At 33.6% G+C, this 18,096-nt stretch overlaps 1 protein-coding gene and 1 non-coding gene across 2 annotated transcripts in view; both read left to right on the top strand.

Annotated features, from left to right (window-relative positions):
• The window catches only part of Erbb4 (erb-b2 receptor tyrosine kinase 4), a 689,271-nt gene that overhangs the window by 52,349 nt on the left and 618,826 nt on the right, over window positions 1-18,096 (top strand). The window lies entirely within an intron of this gene.
• Window positions 17,589-17,722, top strand: LOC117286440. The gene has a single exon (XR_004517609.1). It is a non-coding gene; the product is annotated as a small nucleolar RNA SNORA70 (small nucleolar RNA).

Genomic DNA, 18,096 nt, shown 5'->3' with positions numbered 1-18,096 from the left:
TCTCCTAAATAACATACTTTTGTTGTTGTAATATTATTTATTAGAAATGTAGAAAAGCCATTATATAATAATAGGAAAAGAACAAAAAACCAAGAAAGCTGAAAATAGGCCAATAAATTAAAAAAAAGAGAAAAAGATATCTGTATACAGTCTTGAATTTTCTTATGGAGAATAAAACATTCAAATAAATGAAATAGTTTAATAGGAAAGATGGATGGAGTTAGCTTGGAGAATTTAGAAGACAAAGAAGTGAGAGACTTCAGAATAATAAAGCACAAACCTAGGCAGCTATGATTTATGAAACACTCTGTAAGATCTACCATTAGAAATATCATATTATTACACATTTGCTTATAGTGAATCAATAATAGTAAATCTGTGAAATTTCCAGTATAAAGACTATATTTAAAATCAATACTAATTTATCATACTAAAATATATACATTACAAGTCAGTAACATAAAATTGAAGATAACTAATTCTGAAGTTCTTTTTGCCAATCACATGTCATATCACCCGTGTTCATATAAAATTTCTGAAACTGAAGTGCAACCAAAAAAGTTTCTGAAATGAAAAGGAAATAGCCTTCGTGAAATAGAAAGCAAGGTTAAAGAGACAATTTCTGAGACAAACAAATGAAATTTAGATCATCAAATGAGGTGGCCTACGTTTATATATGTAATGAAAATTATATCTGCAATAAATGTACAAATAATTAACATTAAATAATTGATAATTCCATTTGCCTGTAATATGATTTTTGTCTAATTACTGAGGGAATCTTTAACTTCTTTCTTGACGGACCATTTCTTAGCCTTAGTCAATAATGTGATGATTGAATTATTGCCATTATAACTTTATTATTTGGTAATTGCTGAGTGCCAACAGGATAATAGGTTTGTTCTAAGACACAAAGAATACCCAGCAGTTTAGTAGTTGCAGAAATAAGAAAGTAGTATCAAATTTGCAGGATAAGATTTTGTTTAGGGAAGGCTGATCTGGATCATTACTTTGCCTTTTTAAAATATTTGTGAAATATACAGAAATGTCCACTAATCATAATTATCATATACTATCACAAAGTACATGAAATAAGAAATTTAACACGATGAGCTTTATAAAGATCTGTACTTCCTTGTGGCAATCTTTGTCCTCTTTCTCCCTGCAAAATAACCACTATTCTGACTTCGAACCCTACACTTTAATTTTGTTTGTCATTGAAAAAATATGTGTATGTAAGTTAAACCTCACAATGTTTTATATTTGATATTCTTCTCTCCATACTTTTTGTGATTTTCATTCATGTGTTACATATAATTTATTATTTTCTAGTGCTGTATGGTTTTCCATTATATATTACAAATAAATAATGATTTATCCTATATACTGTTGATGAACATTTGTGTTGTTTCCAATTTTCGTATGGCTATTGCTGCTCTAGTTTGTATATATCTCGTGGGTATATAAAGTATGTTTTTACAGTATGTCTTGTTAGATATGTATCTAAGAATGGAATTGTTTTCCTGTTAAAGTGGTTTTACTAATACATGAATACCACTACAAGTTTCCCATTGCTCATTTTTTTGGCTAACTTTGTTTTATATGTCATTTTATTTTTACATAGTATAGTAGGTGTGTATTCGATTTTCATTGTTGTTTTATTTTGCATTTCTCCAATTTTCAGTAGGTCACATGATTAATGTACACTTGGATATCCTACTTCTTGACATGTTCATTCACAATGCTTGATCATTTTTTCTAATAAGATAGTCCCTCTTTCCTTATTGAACTGTAGAACTAATTTAAATATTTTGGCTTTAAGCCCTTCAGAGTTACATGTGTTGCAAATATATGTTCTCTCTTTGTATTCTACATTTCGCTTTCTTAGGTGTCTTCTCATGAATAAATATTTTGAAAGTGTAGCTGCTAATATTATTGCAAATTATTAACAATCTGCTTTTCCGTAGCTATTCTTCAATAAGCGGTTTGGTTTCTGTGAGTTTGAACATAAGGTTTCCTTTTTCTAGGAATGACCTGATTCATGACCTCACTTCTCTTTCCTCACCAAACTGCAAACCATCATAATACCTTCAAAAGGTTTAATTCCTCCCTCTATTTCACTTCTTTTATAAAAATTACGTATTTCAACTTGACCACTTATAACATTATATTCCCATGATTTGATTATTATTCTGTCCCAGCAAGATATAAATAACTTTTTGGAAAGAAGTCCTATTTTACCATTTATTGATAGGTAACTTAGTTCAGTGACTGTGCAGTTAAAATGAACACTTAATGAGACTTGAGAATTAAATTGAATTTATGGGATCTCTTTTATCACATGCTAAATTCAAACAGGGAAAATACATGTCTTGATCATTTAAGTTGTAGTCATGATCCCCGTCTTTACATAGATGATACCTTTTATCATATAAGTAGTAAATTATCTACATGGTTAAGTAATTGAAATAGAGTATTTTGAAATAGAGAAAATTGATGTTTTGTTAATGCCAAATGTAAACTATGATTTGGAAGTGATTAATAGAGAACCTTAAAACATTTTTTAAATATTTAAATTAATTGGATGATAGACTCACCAGGAAGAAATCAACTGATGTACATATGAAATATTTTCATTCTTTTGGTATTTCTTTATTAGAAGTTTAGGCATTCATTCTGTTTTGATTTGGTTAAATAAGTTGAAAGAATCTAAAATTCATTAAAAATCAAAACAAGGTAGGGCATATTTCTAGCTACTAGATTCCAACCTGAGATATTTTCATAAATGGAGAAATAGAATAAATACAAAAGTCTAAAACTATAGTTTTTAGATAGTTTTGTGTGCTTCCCTATTTTCAAATGAAGGAACTTTTAATGTGTAATCTTCACACTAAAATTAAAAAGAATAAAATCAATGACAATACTTTCTTAAATGTATGGAAACTACATCGATATTTTGATATCCCATTCAATTAACTCTCATGAACTTTATGTAGATATAAACCAATGTGATGCATTTATCTACATCCAGTAAGTTTAAAAGTTGTATATGCATTTAAGAATTAGAGAACTTCTTCCTTTTAAAAATTCATATCTTATCTAAGTCTAGTTGTTTTGATACTTTTGACCCCTTATATAAACCACTCACAATGTGATGTACTACCAAAGAGATGAAGTCTAATATATAGTTAATTTCAAAGGATCCAGACATTCTGAGAAATGCTAGAGGCTATTTAATAAAAGTGTATAATATACACTTAACTCAGTGATTGTATAATTTTATGTTCTTTCACATCCAAGTTGTATGTACCATTATAATAGTTATATTAAATATTACATTCCAATATCTAAGACACACTACACAAAGAAGTCCTCAAAAGCGTAGTCCAATGAAAGCATTCTCCCAAAATAACTATAGCTTGTCTTATGAATAACAATTGGATTACCTAAAGCCTTTAATTAGTACTTTAAAAAATTGTCTGGAAGAATTTTCTATGGCATTGTATTTTAATATTTTTAAGCAATTTAGTTTTAAGAAAATTTTAACTTTTGTTGTGTTCCATTTATTATGTCTGAGGACAAAAAAATAAATGTATTATGGTGAAGAAAAACAACTTATAATGAAAGCTAAGACTTTTGTTTGCATCTCACTTTCACAGTTTAGCTACATGCTTGAACACATTAACAGTGTTTTATGATGTGATGGGTTGTTTCTTGAAATTGCTAGTAGCCTGTGAACAGCAAATTTCTAAGAAACTATAGAAGATTAGTTGGTGAGAGGGGAGAGACAGAAGGAGGAGGAAGAAGAGAAGGCGGGGAGTAGAAGTAGGAGGAGGAGTTGAAGTTAAATGAATGGTTGATCTAGGTCTACAATTCCCAGACCTAAAAACTTTGTAGAATCATCTGCATGGTGATCAAAATTTTAAATTGTTGGAACTCTTCCCCAGAGCAACTACATCATTGTCAAGTTGTGATAGAATATGAACTTGAGAAACAGCACCAGACAGTACCTTATGCTTAAGACTATTAATCATTCCAAAAAATGGAGGTAAATTTTGTTTGCAGGTTGACAAGAGCTTTGACTATGATAGCCTTTGTCAAAACGTCTGCCATATAGCTGAAAACATTATATTTCAAAATTACTCATAGAAATAGTCACATTCAAAATCAATTTATTTTTAACATTTTTATCTTTCATTAAATATATTGAATAAATATGTTTATCCAAAAAATTACCCTTAGTGAATTAATATACTATTCCATGAGTTATTAGCCACAGTCCATGCATTCTTACTTGTATGTGCATGTTTATGTGTAATGTTTCTTAAGAGCAAATATTTAAGCATTTGTTTTGTTTTGTTTGGTACCAGGGATCGAACTCGGGTCCTTGTGTTTGCAAGGCAGGCACTGGAACCACTAAGCTAAATCCCCTGCCTTTCAGCATTTGTTTTGAAACATCACTTATCTAATTAATTATCTGAATACAGCTGGCATTCACATGTAACTTTCTCATGGTTTTAAGGAATCTGGTTTTCATTTCTGCAGTTTTAGAGCAAAAGCCACCTCCATCTAAAAGCAAAGCTAAGATTTGGCAGATGTTTGCCTATCCCATATTACTTAGGACTAACTTCCATAGAATACGCTCAGCTGATGGACAATTTCATGTGTGCTTTTTTGACTGGATCAAGATTTACATATGAGCCCTTGCTCACAAGTAAAAAAGGCCAGGAGTCCTCTCTCAATCACTTTTAAAATCCAAAGCATTGTCCAAATTACATGTTTTCCTTCTGACCTAAGCTATCTCTAGCTTGATAAAAGTAGTGTCATTCCCATCTTTCTGTAACTTTCTCACAGCACCTCCTCCTACCCAAGTCCATCCATTCCTCTTCTTCACCATTGCTGAGCACCAGGAAAATTTCTTAAACTGCCTCAAGGGACTTTGAAGTCCAGTTGTGTTTAGCCAGTGAGACACACTTGTAGATGAATGGGAAGTAGTATTTATTATTTGACATCTCCCTTTATGTTAGCTAACTACTGGCTGCTTCACAATTATTTTGAGGAATTCTAAACCCTTAATTCAGAGGATGGGGATGGCTACCAGTTCTTGCTAGCCGCAGAATATGCTGCTATTGTTTAGGCTTTGCTTAATAGTCTGAATATACATGAATAATAATCTCATTATTAAATGCTTCCTCAGTTGCCTAATGTGACTAGGATATATTTCCAAGATTTATTGTTTTCTTTCAGTTATTCGGGGTATGATATTAATTTTTACTCATCAGTACTTTGTATTTCTCACGAGCATACATAAAGCATTTAGAAAAGACATTATTAATATATTTTGAGGTCAACTCTTCAGGTTTTATTTCTCCTCAAATAAAACATTTATCCTGAATTATCTGAGATGATCAGAAAGGTCTGTCATCTAGAGCCAGTACTCCTTAGTTCTGCTTCCAATTTTGAATATTTCAGGAAGATATTTTCCCTTTCTAGACCTACGTTTTCTCATTTTTTTTCAGCTTTAAATGAGTATATTGGTACATTTTAGGTAGACAGTACAGTTCCATTTATTGTTGGGATCTTGTACCTCTACATGACAGGTCTTTGTTCTCATTTTTTCCCCTTCTCCCTGCCCTCCCTTCACTCCCTCCTCCCCTCCCCATCTACAAGCACTTTATTTCCATCTTTTCATTATCTCACATTTTTTTCTTTTCCCTTATTACCCTTCCCGTACCATCCCACCTTCCCTACACCTTTAGCCCCTTTCTTCCCATTTCACAATGTCAGTAACCTTATTAGGATTTTATGTATAATTGAAGTTTATTCACACCAGAGAAACTATTCGGTACTTATACATGTGTGACTTATTTATTTCACTTAGGAGTATATCTTCAATATGTGTCCATTTTCCTATGAATGAATCTATTTTCTCATTTTTGATGGCTGAGTAATATTCCATTTTATAGAAAAACCACATCTTCTTTATCCAGTTTCCAACGGATGGGCAGATGGGCTGTTTCCAAGTTTTAGCTATTACAAACTGTGCCGCTATAAACATGGGTGCGCATACATCACTGTGATGTGATTCTTTTAGTTCTTTTGGAAAGATACCCAGCAGAGGGATGGCTGGGTCAAATGGAAACTCCAGTACGAGCTCTTTGAGGTATCTCCATATTGATTTCCATAGTGGTTGCACCAGTCTGCACTCCCACCAACAATGGAGAAGGGTTCCTTTCTCCCCACAACCCCGCCAACATTTGTTATTGTGTGATTTCTTGATAGCAGCCATTCTTTGTGGGGTGAGGTGGAATCTCAGTGTTGTTTTCATTTGCATCTCTCGAATGACCAGTGATGTGGAGCATTTTGGGATCATTAATACTTACTTTGAAAACCTGTACTCCAATAAAATGGAAAACACAGAAGAAATGGACAGATTTTTAGATACTTATGAATTACCAAAGTTGAACAAAGAAGATTAAAACATTTTAAACACCCCAATTACAGTCAGTGAAATTGAAAGTGTAATTAAAAATTTCCCAGCAAAGAAAAGCCCAGGCCCTCATGGATTCACTGCTGAATTTTACAAGACATTTAGAGAAGAACTACTGCCATTACTCTTCAAACTTTTCAATGAAATTGAAAGGGAAGCTATACTTCCAAATTCATTAATGGAAGCAAGTATCACTTCGATTCCCAAACCAGGGAAAGACGAAACTAAAAAAGAGAACTACAGGCCAGTCTCTTTAATGAATATAGATGCAAAAATCCTTAAGATGCTAGCAAACAGAATACAGAGGATTATCAAGAAGATCATATATCCTGACCAAGTCGGATTTATTCCAGGGATGCAAGGGTGGTTCAACATATGTAAGTCAATAAATGCAATATATTATATTAACAAAGTCAAGGACAAAAACCATATGATCCTCTCAATAGATGCAGAAAAAGCATTTGACAAAATTCAACACCCATTCATGATAAAAAAATCTGCAAAAAATTGGAATAGATGGTCTATATCTCAATTTAATAAAGGCTATCTATGAAAAACCAAAAGCCAACATCATATTAAATGGCCAAAAACTGAAAACCTTCTCGTTAAAATCAGGAATAGAACAAGGATGCCCACTATCACCACTCCTCTTCGATATAGTTCTGGAAACATTAACCATAGCAATTAGCCAAGAGAAGGAAATTAAATCAATAAAGATAGGAAAGGAAGACGTTTTCTCATTTTTAAAGTGACAAGATTTATTTACGTATCATTTCTTATGTGTTATTGTGTTCTGATCATGTTTGGTGGATATGTGTGTGTGTGTGTGTGTGTGTGTGTGTATACATACACACACACATACATACAAAACATCATAGAATGACTAGCACTCGATTTGGTATAAAAGTAACTCTCTCCAATGTGTTAATTAGCTTCCTAATTGAGTACCTTACATTCACTCCAGCTATGGTTTCCTTATACAATAACTGGAGATTTTTTTTTTTTTTTTTTTTGGTACCAGGGATTGAACTCAGAGGCCTGCAACAGCACCACTGAGCTAAATCCTGGCCCAATAGCTGGAGATTTTAAAATACATACCTTTCCTCCTCCTCTGCCAATCACACTAATATATTTTTAAAATCTTGATGTGAGTTCAAATTGTTCTTTAAGTAAAGATTAAAATAGACTTGAATATGGTCTGCGAGTCCTTCCATGGTGTAATCCCAGCTTGCCTTTCTAGCTTTTTTAATACTCATCTCCCCAATTTTCAATATTCTTCCTTCTCTCCTTTCATCAGTAGACCACTGTACTGGTTCTCTGTATGCACAGAAAATTCTCCTTTACCTTTTCTTTATGGATAGTCGGCCCCTAGGGGACTGTAAGCTTGATTTAGGCATTTTCTTTCTCAAGGAAGCTTTTTGCAAGACTAAACCAAAGTTTCTATATTTATTATTTCTACAACAATAGAGAACATTAGCTCTCTGCTTCTTAGCATTAATCTTGTTTTAAATATGCTCTGATTTGCTTAACTATATGATGCACATTATTTTTCTTAATGAAATCAAGTTCCATGAAAACAGAGACTTTTGTTCTCAACTTTAAATCACCCATACCTTGGCTAGACTGGGCACATAGTAGGCACTGATTAGGATTACTACATAGATGAATCAGAGCAGCAAATGCTAGGAACGAAGCTTAGAACTAAGGAGCAGTGGGAGATCATAAAGAGCTCTGCAGTTTATTATAATGAGATTTAACTGAAAGATCTAAAAGAAGTCCACAAATCTAATAAAGTAAGTAAATTTCTACTGCAAAGGCGCCTTGCTTGTTTTCCCAGAGGAACTGTTCCCTGAATCATGGTTATCCTGAATATTTCACTCTCTACCTGGTAACCAGTCTATGTTTTAAAGGTGGGGGGAGGGAGGGAGTAAACTTATGTAGAGACAGAAAGATTGAATTTTGAGAATACTTGAATTTAGATATTTGAGTACACAAAGTTACCATAATTCTATGTTAATTCCTGTCACTTGTCTTACTACTATGAGCAGCGTGACTTAGACTGTTTCAGTGAATTACACTGTCAAAGAGAAGCAGCATAAAAGTCGAAACAGTAATATCCTTTTAGTCTTAGGTAAGGATACTCTCCATTAAGTTTAGTGGAATTAAACTAATGTTGTAACTTCTTTACTCACTTACTCAATGTTCCTTGATCTGAATGCAAGCACTTAGCAATTACTGTGTAGAAAAATACTATGGACAGAAGAAAAACCCTTCAAATTAAAAAGAACTTAAATCCAACCTTACTATTTTTGCTAGCTGTGTCACATGGACAAGGTATTGTATTCCTGTGAGCCCCAACTCCCCATTCTGTAAAACTGGAATATCAATGACTACTTCATAATGTTGAGGGGATTACATATAACAATTTATAAAAAGCAGCTGTGCTGGCTGGTACAAAGTAAGACTCCAAAAGATGTGTATTGTCTGTTCTAACACAATCCAACCAAGTGAAATGATTTTGCCCACATTAGAAAAGTAGATATGCTTTTCTGATTTTGAATCAAATTATTGAGAAGATATTTAGCCAATGTAGACAATTACTTCAGATGTCACATGCTTCATCATAATAGCCTGAGAACAACAGCAAACTGCTGTCATGACAAAAACCAAAAAGACAAATGACATACTTTGTGGCTCTATTGTTAAAGTATTCTTTCTCATGAATAAATATTTTGATTGAACATTATCTAAAACTACACACTGTAATGCAGTAGTTTATAGCTTTTAATGATTTCGGTGGTGATGGAAGATTATTGTCTTTTGTGCTCAAATACTGAATTGATGAAGTTGTTACCATCTAATTATGCAAATCTTCCTGAAAAAATTTAAGGCTGAATTACCTTGTAAATGTATTATTTCTGATTAGTGTCTATGGCCACTTCTTTCAAGATCTGCCTCTGTTTATCACTTTTTGAATATAGTGTTCCAGAAATCAATGAATATTGATTTAAGCTGTGTTTCAGAGTGTTTGTTTTCCATTTCTTGTCTATTTTAATTGAAGTTATTTCAAAGGTCAGTGTTATCCTGGAAATATAGTATGGATTAGATCACAGAAACCTTTATTAAGCAAATGTTTTTATATCAAGTGTCTTTATGTGCACCAGGACACCATCAACATGATTAGGCACATTTACAGAAACCTAAAGAAATTATACCTAGTGGGTATTTTTTCCATACCTTCTCCTCATTGGAGTACAGAGAAATCAAAGTAAGTCTGATTCTCAAATATATGATTGTGTGGTGGCAGAAATGAAGCAATACTGAATTCCTTTTGCTGTCACTTTGTGAACAGGAATAAATACAATTTGAAAGCAACATTTTTATAAAATGTTAATACAAGAAATAATTTTAATATAAGTGAAATTAGTTTATATGAGAAAAAGGAAGTTTCCTGATATGTTTACATTATGAAAGGAAGTGCAAAATGGCAAAATGTTTCTTAAATCTGAGAGAAGACACTTGACTGTACAGTAAGACTACCAAATATAGAACTATTGAAATAATTGATTATTCATACTCAATTTTTAAATTGAGATTATTTAAAGAAAGAAACATACGCTAACCAAGTGCAATGAAAATTCATTTCTGTTTTACAGGAGTATAAATATTTTCTTGTACTTTCTAGCTTATACTCTATTATATTTGTATATTTGATCCATTTCAAGCTATTTTTTTCTGTATGAAATGAGAGAACAATAGAAAGAATGTGTAAGGGAGATCCAACTCTATCATTTTGCATGTAGATAATATGCTAGTTTCTGCACCAGTTTTTTGAAAGACTATTTTTCTGCAGTTGTTTTGATGCTCTGGTCCAAAATCAGTTGAATGAAGTGTATACATTTATTTCTCAACCTTCAAATATATTCCCTTGATCTCAAAGTCTGTTTTTTCACACTGCCTTAATTATTGCGAGTTTATGGCAAGTTGTGAAATGAGCAAATATGAATCCTTCAAATTTTCTTTTGGTTTTGAATAGGCTGGGTCTCCTGAATTTTTATTTGAATGTAATATCAACTTAGTTTCTAAAAGAAAGCCATCTGAAATTTTGATAAGTATTACATTGGGTCTGGAGATCAATTTGTGAAGTATTTGCCATTGGAAAAATATATTTTACCAATTTGGGAAGATGAGATATCTTTCTACTTACTTAGCTCTTTAATTTTTTTTTCAAAAACACATTGTAGTTTAGTTTGTACTGTAGAACTCTTCAACCCCCTTTAAAATATTTAAATAATTTTAATGCCAATGTAAATGAAATTATTTTAATTATGTTTCTAAATTTTTTATTGCTTATGAAAAATACAATTGGTGCATTGGCTAATATTCTGCAATCTTCCTGAGCTATTTTAGAAATTCTAATAGATTTGTGTGGGCATGTCTCTTCTTTAGGATTCTCTTGGTGTAATATTGCGTCATCTACAAGGAAACTTTTCTTTTTGTTCTTGTAATAATCACTTTTCTATTGCTGGGACAAAATACCTGACACCCATGATTTAAAGGACAGGTTAAATTTTGCTCACTTTTTTAAGGGATCTAGTCAATAGCCAGCTGTCCGCAAGGTGGAAAATGCATGGAAAAAAGCCATGACAGAGCAAAGATACTTAGTTTATGGAAGCAGAGAAGGGGAACAGTGCTGGAAGCAGTGTGGGCTACATATAGTTCCAAAACCATGCCTCCAAAGGCCTAAAAGAATGCTTTGCTAATCCCCTGAAGGCTCCCAAGCTAATCAAATCGGTGTAATTAACTTACCCACCACAGTTCCAATCTGAATTTCCAAATAAATATTTTTTTAAAAGTTTGGTCTGATTTCCCTGACTAGACTTCCAGTATATTATTTAATAAAAGTGGCAAGTGTGGATGTGTTTGTCTTGTTCCTAGTTTTAGAGGAAAAACATTCAATCTTTCATCATTAAATATGATGCTCACTGTGGACTTTTCAAAGGTGCTCTCTTTGGGTGGAATTACCTCTATTTTAATCCTAGTTTATTTAGAATTTATTTTTAATAGCTTTCAAATGGAATTAATGGTGTTTATTTTCTCCCCTTTTAACCACTCATGTAGCCTGTGTAGTGTTATGGAAAGAATATTCAATAGGAAAACTGAGCTTGATTTCAGATATGTTTTTAATTACCTTTTGACATTGGAAAAGTCATTTTATCTCGCTGGCTTTACTTTTTTCATCTACACATTTACTACCTCAAATAGATGATTGTAACTACCCTATGGTGATTCTGATTTAGTGGTGATCATTGATTGTTTCGATTTTTTTCACTTTAAATTCATATAATTGGACTTCATTCCTAGTTACCTTCTTGCTGCTAATTTTTCCAATACAAGTTCACAATGAAAACATTTTTTGGTGGTTTTGTAGGCCTCATTTCCATTCAAATTTCTGTTGCTTTTTGTGAATACGAATCTTCCCTAACTCTTGGAACTAAAGCATGGAGGATGTCAATGACTTTTCAGTGATCACAGAGGAAAATCATAGAAATGAAATTATAACATAAGTTTCTGAATCTCAGGGCAAGTCTTTTTCTACTGAAACAAAAGGCCTCAGGCAAAATGGCAGTTAGCTACACTTCACCTGGGTTGCCTCTTGGAAATTAAACAGTGTAGCTGGAGCCAGTACCTGCTAGAGGCAGATTGAAGTTGCTTCTCAGAAAGTTTTTAATGCATTTGTGTATCTACTTGCTCAGAGTTTTGCTCAGTGGTTACTACAACCACAGAGGGGAGGTTCCTCAGAAGCAGAACATTCAGAGGTACATGCTCCTTCATTGAAATACTTTGTTTCTGGATTACTCTTACATGTACTAGTGCATCTATTAAGATTATCAAACTGACACTCAAGTAGATATCACATTACTGAAGTTATATTTTTAGCAAGAAATTCACACGTGTGATTTATTCCAACCTTGTAAATGCATGCTTAGTAGCCTAGCGAAAAACTTGAGGATGGTTTTCCCCTCCATTCTTCATATTAAACCAAGACCAATTTTTGTTTTTATAACTAAGGTCTTTGAAGCTGCAGTTTGTTAAGTGATTGTGAAAAGCTCTCAAGTCACTGTGTGCACCAGAAAAGCCACCTGACTTACATGTTCTTTTGCAGGATCTTAGGGCACAAGTGAGAGGACTTCAGATTTATTCCGGTTGCACCATAACCTAGAAAAAGAGTCTTTTAAAATCTAATTAAATGAATAATTATGGCTATTTTTAAGCTCAATATTCCTTTGTGGCTTTTGTTAAGTTAGAGAGAAGACTGTTCAGCAGTCTCTGTGTGACTAGTCATTAGGGTTCTTTTTTCTGGCATGATTTCTAACTCAAATTGAGAGAAAATTACCTAACATTCCTCAGAGACCAATTGCTTCCAACCAGACTACTTATTAAATAATTTCAGTTCACACTTACAGTTGTTACAGGCACCGCCGTCATTACTTTACTGAGAACAAGCGCATTTCCATTTCTACAAAGCATTAAATTCTGTAAATTATTTCTAATTCTATAAAGTTTGATAATAGTTCTTCGAAAGTGACCATAGTCTCCTCCCTGACTTCCACTGATGAGCAGTGAATACTTTCACTCAGTTTGACCTTGGTATCCCAGAGGGATCTTAATGATATGTAATATGTTTAAGTCATTATAGACATTTCCACAGTTTCCATTTCCTCTGACTTTCTCACATCTTGCCAAGTATTTCCAGCTGCCTTCTAAGCACAAACTTGACCCTGGTTTTGAAAAGTAAAATAATCTGGATGGTAACTTAGACATTTGTGAACCTGTTTGACTAAGGCATGAATATTCACCATATCAAATATATTAATCACCAATACTATTGATTATATTACATTCTGAAGAAATAAAATTACCTTAGTGTCTATTGAGTTGAAGCAGTCATTGTTATTTCGTATGGTTTGCTAACATATGTTGTCAAAAATTTAGGCACTCAAAATGAAATTCCTAAACTCACAAAGGAAAACATTCATCTATCACATTTAAATGATTTCATGTCCATACTAGAAAATCGTTAGTACTAAAATAATTTCCAGGGAGAGACTGTCTTAACACAGCCCAGCAAATACATACTTGTGTCTTAAGGCCTAAAGTCCTGGTTAGGGACTATATCTTAGTGCTTTTTCTAGGAGGAGAAATTAGTGAAACTGTCTGCATGACTGAGTGAACTACCATTTATCATGTACATTGGTCAGCTTTTCTGTTGCTAGGACAAAAAAAGAAAAAAACAAAAACCTGACACTTGTAATGTAAAGGAAGAGAGGTATAGCTTGGCTCATGATTTGAAAGGTTTCAGTCCGTGGTATGCTGGCTCCAAGTCAGTAGCTTCATGGAAGCAGAACATGGAATAAGAAAGCTGCTCAGCTCAGGGCTTCAGGGATGCAGAGGGGAGAGGGCAAACTGGAAAGGAAGAAGTCAGGGACTAGATATATTTCCTAGGATCACCCTCCCATAAGCCACTACTAACAGACACCACTCTCTAAAAGCCCATTCAGCTCTGAGTTCATTGACAGGTTACCCTATTGATGAATTTAGGCCCCTAATCAATAATCTTCTCGGGAGTCACATTATCCAGTAAAACTGATGATGAAGATTACCTGGCACATCATGTCAATAAAAGGGAAGCCGAATTACACACACACACAGAGGAAAAAATATATTATGAAGCTGGAACCTATAATATAATATAAACAAGGATATAATTAGACATTCATTCAGAGATTTGTGCATTTTCTTTAGATCAAAAGTCAAACAAACTTAACAACAAGCAAAATAACAAAAAATGGATTTTTAATACTGATAGGACATTTTATATTAAACATGATACTATTCCTCAATACTTTATTTTTTCTCTTTTATTTGTCCACTGTCATTTTGTGCTCTATTTCTGCCTGTATGTTTTAGGCCTATTGCAAGTGGCAATATCCCTGCCAAGAATTTTTTTCTTCTCTGGTTTGTGGCAGTAAACACTACATAATGACTCATTTATCTGTCTGTACCACTTGTGACTTATACTGTAGGTACAGATAGATGTCAATATAGGCATACACCTAGACATATGCACACAAACAAAACAAACACATACATAGTTTTAGACTAAAATATTTTGTTTAGAGCCTATAGTTTTCATGGAAGATTCGCAGGAATAAGATATGAGTCTTATTCCTTTTGAATTGACAGAGACCCTAGAGATATTAAATAAACATTTTACTACTTATTACAGTTTTTTAATTTGTTTTGTTTTGAGGGAGGAGGGTTGCTCTAGGTACATCTTGTTCTTCTGTAGTATCTCATTCAGGGAGTTAGAAATTTATGTATAAAGGTATAATGTATAAAAATCGAATCCTATAAAAAATACAAAGAAGAAAAAGGGAAAGAAGACTCATCCTGTCAAGTAGAATCCAAAAAGCTTAATGAAATAGTTTAGCACAACTGGAAAGAGGAGTTGAGGCCATACTCTTAAGTGAAATAAATAGGACACACACGTGTAAATACCGAATAGTTTCTCTGGTGTGAGAAACTGAGAGTGTCAATAAGGATAAAAATCTATAATTGATAATGTGAAATAGGAAGAAAAGGTCCAAAGGGGAAGGAGAAATGGGAGGAGTAGGGGAAAGGAAAGAAGGGAAAGGGATAAATACTAGAAAAGGAAAAAACAGAAACAAACTCATTATGAATAGGGAGGGGTGGAGGGGATGAAGGGACGGCAGGGAAATGGGGAAAAAATAAGCAGCAAGATACGTCATGTAGATGTACAAATTCCCAGTGATGAATGTCATCATATTGTATATCTAAAATGTACCAATAAACTTAATTAATAAAAGTCTAAGTTTCCCCCTCATTTCCATCCTTCAAGTCGCCACATCACCTCCTTTCTAAAATACAGATCTGATCATGTTGGTTTCCTATTGCAATAGATATTGAGATTCTACCATACCTAGAGAATGAAGTCAGAATTATTTGGCAATACCTGCATATGTTCAGTACATAGCCTGCATTTTAACCTCTGTTTAGCACAGTTAATATGTAGTATATTTGCATTACATCCAATCATTTACAATATGCTAGATATATCTATCTGTTGTATCTCAGACCTTTGTATATAACATTTTTGGTTTTGTTATTTTTCTTTTTAACTTAGAATCTCCTTCCCCTTGGGGAATTATTACTCATCATTCTAAATTCACTTGGAATGCCCCTTCCTTGGCAAAGATTTATCTGACTTCATTGTTCTTTGATGGAAAGTTTTCTTCTGCATCTTGTATGTATCTTTGTTATAGCTAGTGAATTAAGTTTGTCTAGTCTTAGTGATCCTGTCTGTAAAATGCAAAGGGGACCAGAATGATCTCTAAAGTCACCTCTAGCTTTATTGTTCTTTAGTAGCAGCTACTCCTGAGGAAAGACACTCAGGGGCTGTTTAAAGCAATAGTCCCTCCTAGACGGGAAACTGGCGAATAGTAATCAGGTTTCAGTGGACACTGCTTCTCTCTGAATTAAATTCTCAGCTTCTGTGATCATGCAAAATTACTGTACATATTTTTTCCATTTTGCTGTCTGCTTTTAATGCATTTTTTAGTTGATTTTACCAGTTTTATTTTAAATTTTGTGTTCTATCTATGAATTTTTAATTATGTTTTCAATTCTATTTTTTTCTACTTTTCTGGGTTTGCTATCTATCATGTTTTAATTGGTGATAAAATCTTTGGATTGTAAAAATTCATATTTATATTTTTCTAGTATGCAAATGGTTTCTCTTTACATGGATTACATCTTAATATCTAAACATATTTTTGTTTAACCAATAAAGTAGGAATCATGTAATGTCTTTGAATGGCTAGCTAGCCCTCTCCACATTATTTATTGAATACCCAATTCATCCTTCAAATATTTTAGGTAGGTAACAGTTATAATGTGATAATTTCATATAGAGAAGTTTACACACACACACACACACACACACACATACATATTTTTTAAATTCACTGGCTTGAGCTTGGCTTGGTGGCACATGGCTGTGAACCCAACAAAGGATGGATAAGGGTGAAAGGTCACAAGTTGAAGGCCAGCCAGGGCTACAGAGCAGGATCCTTTCTCAGAAAACCACAAAAGAAAATAAAACAAATCATGGACCTACTTATTCTTGTGTTAATAGAAATTCCTTTAAGTTTTTTTCTTGTGTAATCATGTTTTGGTTCTGGTAGAACATACCATTCTTGGACTACATTTGTACTCTCTTTAAAGTTATATAGTACAAACTCTCTGGTTTAGATGCCAAAAAAGTGAATTTCCATTTTTCCTAAAATACATTTTCAAAGGCATATATTTTTCCATTAAGTTTATTTTAGATATATAATGCTGTTGCATTCATCATTAGGATCATGTACCTTTGCATGATATATCTCGGTTCTTATTTTTACCCATTCTCCTGTCTTCTACCCCCTCCATCCTTGCCTATTTATAAAGAATTTGATTCCATATTTTCCCTTTTCTCTTATTTTTTTCTTTTCCCTTCTTTCCTTTCCCCTACACCTCCTACTTCCCCTACTCCTTTAGACCTTTTCTTCCTATTTCACAATATCAATTATATATTTTTTAACTTAATTCTGCAGGTTTATGTTCTGCTCTGTTTTGTGTATACATGTGACCTTTTTATAATGTTTGGAAACAACTTGTATATTTATCTAATTTAATTATAATAAAGTGATATGTATCATAAATTTGTTTTCTTGCTTTTTCACATATGAAGGCATTGATATTTGGGTTAATTGAGTAACTTGCATATAGATCTGGTAAATGATGGACCTCACAGCATATGGAGGCCATTTTGCTTCCAAAGCCAGAGTTCCTTGAAAAGATTTGATTATGTGCTTTCAATTAACCTGATCTGGAATTCTTACAACCAAATTAATCGATTGATTCTGCCTGAGATAGCAAAGTGCCTTTTTTAATGAATTAAGACCAGGGGGAGGAAGGCCCACATTAGAATGAGTTTGTCTTCATTTAAGATTCCATTTAAACTAGTGTATTTAGGCTGCAGTCAGTTAAGCCAGCTGGGTTCCTTTGCTGATGGGTGCCCAGTGTGTAGTGCATGCCAGCAGCAGCCTCCTCAGTAGAGTACTCACTTGTTACTTGTAGGGCCAGCCAAAGGGAACTTGGGAACCCTGCAGCCAGAGGACCTCTTTCCATCCAGATCTAGGCTCCAGGCTGGTATGCGAGACGCCTTCAGGAAGCCCCAGGGCACAGTGGGGAGGGTTCACATTGAACAAGTCATCATGTCCATGTGCAAAAAGCTGCAGAACAAAAAAAGATGTGACTGAGGCCCCACATAGGGCCAAGTTCAAGTTCCCTGGCTGCCAAGAGAGTCACATCTCTTTTTTTTTTTTTCCTGTATTTTTTTTCTTCTTTTTTTTGTTTGTTTTTTGACACAGGGTCTCACTATGTAGTTGAGACTGAACTGGAACTCACTACGTAGCCCAGGCTGGTATTAAACTTACAGCAATCCTCCTGCCTCAGCCTTCCAAGTGCTAGACTTGCAGGCA

This window comes from Fukomys damarensis, unplaced genomic scaffold, assembly GCF_012274545.1.
Source record: "Fukomys damarensis isolate Sample0158 unplaced genomic scaffold, DMR_v1.0_HiC HiC_scaffold_16, whole genome shotgun sequence".
In the NCBI taxonomy this organism is placed as follows: Eukaryota; Metazoa; Chordata; class Mammalia; order Rodentia; family Bathyergidae; genus Fukomys; species Fukomys damarensis.
Note: the sequence above shows the minus strand (reverse complement) of the source record. Positions and strands in the feature narration are given on the sequence as shown.